The sequence below is a fragment of the Pinus tabuliformis genome, chromosome 9, assembly GCF_031772625.1.
Source record: "Pinus tabuliformis cultivar Carrire ecotype Pingquan chromosome 9, CPIR1, whole genome shotgun sequence".
NCBI classification, from domain to species: domain Eukaryota; kingdom Viridiplantae; phylum Streptophyta; class Pinopsida; order Pinales; family Pinaceae; genus Pinus; species Pinus tabuliformis.
In genome coordinates, this window is record NC_142307.1 from 1,040,557,948 (window position 1) to 1,040,563,458 (window position 5,511).

The following is a 5,511-nucleotide window of genomic DNA, read 5'->3' on the forward strand; positions in this document are numbered from 1 at the left end:
CTCTGCGCGCAATGGGGACCATTGCTTCCTAAGGGAGGAAGACTTATCTATCTGGATATTTCTGTCCACCTACCTACTCCACCTATACCTCCAGTCAGTTTCATCAGTTTCCTTAATTATAGCAACATTTACTATTTTTAGCAATTTTTCAGGTCTTGAACTTCCGAAGTTGTTTTAACCCCCTAAACGACATTTTTTTGAGGTCCACCATAAGACCATACCCATAAATCTTGTATTACTTAGAGATATATTTTTAACGAGGTATTATATGTGCCAAACAGAGATCATATGACCAAGTTATGACCCCGAGAAGTTGGTTGCCCAACTAACCCCAACGAGGCCCACAAACTCTTGGCATTCCATCTCCAAGGTTAGGTTTCTGGTTTTTTAGGGTTTCCCCTTGTTGTTCAATAATAAAAAGGCCCTTGCGCCTCATTTTAACACAGTTTAGAGGCATGCAGCTACCACATCTCTTCTTAGAGATAAGTTACCATCGCCCCAGATAGTTTATATCATTATGTATGTAAGCACATTTTAGTTCCTTGATGTTAACGAAATTAAGTTTTATTTATGTTACATCTTTGTGTTTATGTTTCGATTTGTGTTTTGTTGCATTCCTGCATAAGTATGAATCAATAATAGCATGTCCTAGAGGTGAGGGTATGGAATTTTCTCACCTTCTAGAAGCATCGGGTATGTGGTGTCGAATTCTGGATCACTCTTGTAAAGATGTGGTCATTCTGAAGTCTCATGTCCACAAGAGTCGAGCACAGTGGTCAATGCCATGATCGGCAGTCGGTTGAGGTTGCCTATAATTAATGGTACTTCCCTTCTTATAATTAATTTTCAAATGGAATTGTTGCAAGTATGTGGACCATTTCTGATGGTGAACGTTATGCAACTTTCCTTGTGTTTGTATGAACTATAGGGGTCGGTAGTCTGTGTGGATGACCATTTCTTTCCCTAGAATGTAATTCTTCCATTATCGGCAGGCCTGCACAATGGAATACATATATTTTTCATAGGTGGGATATTTTCAGACTGTGTCTAAAATTATTTCACTGTGATATGCCACCCGATGACCCTGCTAGGTGTTATAGACATTTTTGGGCACTGCAACCCCAATCAAACATGTCCATAAACCAAGGACTCCTAAGTCCCTAAAAGTGTTGTTCCATCCCCTAAAAGAACAAGGTCAGCTGATTACATCATCTCCCAGAAGTTCTCCATGAAAAACTACTCAGAACTGGTCAAAATTGGACCATCTCACCTGCTCCATGGTCAAAGTGCGTTGCATCCCACCTAAATGCACATGGGAGGTGTGATGCATACTGAAAAGCCCTTCTATGGGGTGCGATGGGCGAGAGTGGACAAATGGCAGAGTCAATTTTCGAGGTGGAGGATCATGGAATCTTCCAGAAACTTCTCCTGTGACACTTGCCTCTCTGCATTCGCCCAGGGATGAGTAAGAGATCATCAATCTCCAAGTGGAATCAAGAACTATCAGAGAGAGGACACTAATCAAATCTCAGAAGCTGACTCACCTCCCTACAATCATCTATATATGGATCCCTCAGCCCAGAGATCCAGAGGCTGGAATTTTGTATCTTGTAAGGAAGTGTTGCTGGTTTCTTGGTGTAACATCATAGTGTTGGGTGATCTAAGCTTTTCATGAGGTGAAGAAGGGCTTTCTTGCTGAGAGGATGACGCTGGGTCAAAACAATTGGTTGTAATCCTCTTTGCTATTCTTGATATCAATAAAGCTATTCAAGTTTTCCTCCACATTCTTGTATGATTGATGATATATGCATTTGTGTGGTCAATATATATCTGGTCCTATATTGTGTATGATAGTAGATCTCTGTTCTTGGATAGTGTTATGCTTCTTTGATTCCACAGGGGCTCTTTGAAGCTGAGTAGACGAGGAAGCGAGTGGCAAAGATCTATCGAAAGGGAGAGGAATCAAGCAAGGAACCAAGCACAAGACAGAGGTTGGTCTCCTTAGTTCCCCTCTTATCTACTTCTCATAAAGGAAAACGAAGGTAGTTTTAGTTTGTTTGTTTCTAAGATAGCTACCAGTCTTAGTGGGACTAGTAGCTCTGCATAGACACTAGATTTCCCGATAACACTAGGTAAGAACTGCACCAATATCATAGTCAAAGGAATTTGTCTCAATCTCAAATGGTTGTTGTAGGTCTAGTAATGTGAGAATTGGTGTAGAGCAGAGGTGATGCTTCAACATAGTAAATGCCTTCTATTGGGGTTCGAACCAAAATAACTTTTCTTTCACTCCACCCTTGGTGACTTGACTCAAAGGCCAAGTGATATGAGAGAAACCCAAAATGAACCTGGCGTACAAATTGGCAAGACCCAGAACATTATCGAGCTCTGTTATAGTGGTTGGGGATGGCCAATCCCAAATAACTTGTATCTTGGTTGGGTCCAGATGCACGTCTATCTCATCAATGATGTACCCCATATATTGAACCTGGGTCATACCAAAAGTGCATTTATCCAAATTGGTACACAATTTGTGTTAACGCGGGATTTGTAGAACCTGTAAAATATGGTGAAGGTGCTCTTCCTAACTTTGGTTGAAGATCATAATGCCGTCCAAATACACTACCATGAATTAGTTGGTGAAGGGTTGCAAGATGTCGTCCATCAGCCTCATGAAGGTTGTGGGGGCATTCGTCAACCAGAAAGGCATGACCAACCATTTGAAAAGGTCCTCCTTGGATTTGAAGGCAGACTTCCACACATCGAAGGGTTAAATTGTTACGTGGTGATAACCGAACTTCAAGTCAATCTTATTGAAATATTTGGCCCCCTTGATCTGGTCCAGAAGGTCATCAATCTGTGGGAGTGGATACCTATTCCATACATTGATCTTATTCAATGCCCGATAGTCAATATAGAGTCTCCATGTCCCATCCTTCTTCTATACCAACATGATTGGGTTCCCATAGGGTAATCAGCTTGGCTTGATGTGCCTTTCTACAAAAACTCCTGAATCAACCTCTTTATTTCATCGTTCTCCAAAACAGAGCATTGATAGATCGATCTATTGGGAAACGGCTCGCCCAGGGTCATAATGTTGGATTGCATGACCTAACAGTGTAGGGGTACCCCTATGGGTGAGGTGAATATATCCCTATACTCCTCCATGATCTTGTCCATTTGTTGTTGTCGTGCGGAGGAGCCTTGTCAAATGGTCGTGGATGTGACCATAATCTTCTTCATTCCCTGAGGGTGAATCATAAGGATGAAAAATTTCTCGGTTTGGGAAATGATCTTACTGCATTGCTTCGTAGAGATCGAAGAGATGGTGGTACGTGGTGCAAACTCTGGTATCCTGTATAAATTATTTCCCAAAGTAACAATAAGTATGAGGCCTTGACTCATACACAGCATGATGCTTCCACAAGTATGGTTGGCCTAATATCATGTCACAAACTTCAAGAGGAGAAATGTCACAAAGTACATCATCTGTGAAGGGTTTGATGTTGTAGTGAAGGCGACATTATTGGCTAACACGAAGATCTCATCCTTGGTGAAGCCACCCGATGGTGTATGACTACGGGTGTGGCATGCTTGGTAGGCCTAACCGCTTCACGAACTCTACTAAAATGAGGTTATCTTGGCTCCAACTGTCTAAAAAGAACTGCAGGGAGAACTCTTCACCCAAATCTGTGAGTGGAAGAGACGCTCCCCCTCCTTTGGATCTTCGAGCTCAATCTTTGGGATCTTGGTGGTGGAAACGGTGGGACTGGAATCCACATCAACAATCTGCTTCCCTTTGTCATTCCCCTTGTCAAATTCCGACTCAAAGTTGGAACATGCATCTGATTTGGAATCCTTCAGCTCAGCCACCAATGACTGCTTGGCTCGACACTCACTTGTGTTGTGAGTGGGGCTCTTATGGAACTCACATCATTTTCCTGTCTCCTTCTTTATCTTTAGGGTGTTATTCTTTTCTTGCAGCTTCAAAGGATTGTCTTGGGTCACCTCGCCTTGGATTTGTCCTTTTTTCTACAGTTTAGGGGTGCCTTTCCCTTGCTTCAGATTCACAAATCTAAAGTATCGCGTCTTATGTTTAAATTTCTGCTCAATCTTGATACTATATTGATAGGTGACGCCAAGCAAGGAGATGTCTTAGAACTCCATCTCATCTTGGATGTACTTGTGTAGATAGTCATGGTACTTTAGTACTAAATGCGGCTCAAAATCCTTGATACCCAACTTTGTGTGAAGGGTATGAAAGATATTTGTGAACTACGACACGTCTTGGTCCCTTCCCTACCGCAACATGGTCTGCTTTATTTATTTATCTTCATAGCTCCCAATAGGGTAATATTGTTCCTTGATGGTGCCTCAGAAATAATTCCAAGTGGGTGTGGCTGAAAACAAAGTGTGTTCTCTCTCATCCTTATGTCCAGAGTAGGTTTCCCATCTGTCCTTCACATGGGGGGAGGCTATGAGGAGTGCAAAAGTAATATTTTCCCGATTGGAAAAATCATGAATTGGAAAATATCCTTCCAACATATTTAACCATATATCTACGACGTCCGCATCTATCTAGACTTCAAATATGGGAATGACAAAGTTGACTTGTACCTTAATGGGAGTGTCGCCTACAAAGTGGTTTTTGGATGAAGATGTGTCGTTTTTGGGTAGCCGCCGAAGGATCTGTTAGTGTCAGTCTTTGCAGCCTTCCTCCAGTGATCAAACATGCTCTTACAAAGTGATTTTAAGGTGTCAAGGTCAAATTTTGTCATTTCGGTGAGTCTTCAAGTAAAATTTGGTCACTAGGTATTAGGTCTAGGGTTTGATTTCACTCCTTTCAAAGTTGTCCAAATGTCAGTCCATGTCACCATTCAGCTGAGTGTACCATCATTTAGAGGGTTTTCATCATCATGTCAGGTTCCAATGGGTCATTTTATACCTTGTTTATGCTTCAGTTGCGCCTAGGTAAGGTTCATTTCCCTCTCCTAAGGTTTTGAAGCTAAATTCCCTTGGATGGTCAAATCATCAGCAAAACTTGTATCCTGATGTTCATACACCTTCCCCTATCCTTAATGTACCTTATTAAACACTTCCCATCACTGATATCCCTCAAATTCCTCATTTTCGCACAAACCCTAGTTTCTTGCTACAACTTGGCAATTTTCTAGGATAGGCCTGTCTTTTGCCCTTTTGGACCCCTTCCCCTCACTCAATATTTGAAATTCCACTTTCTGATGCTTCCTAACATCCCTCACTACTTCCAAAAATTTTCTCAAGAATTTAGAAGCTCCTTATCCCTTTCATTTCACTTCATTTTGACAAATCCCCTGTTCCACACATTAGGATAGGTTTTACTCCAATGATGTTTCTGAGCAAGAAAAGATGAATTTGGGAAAAATGAGAGTGGTTTTTTTCCACAATAGGCCAAGGAAGCAAAACCTCCTTCACTTTTTACACAGGTGTCATGGTTTTAGAGAAATGTCAAAACTACAGTTGCCTCGGGAG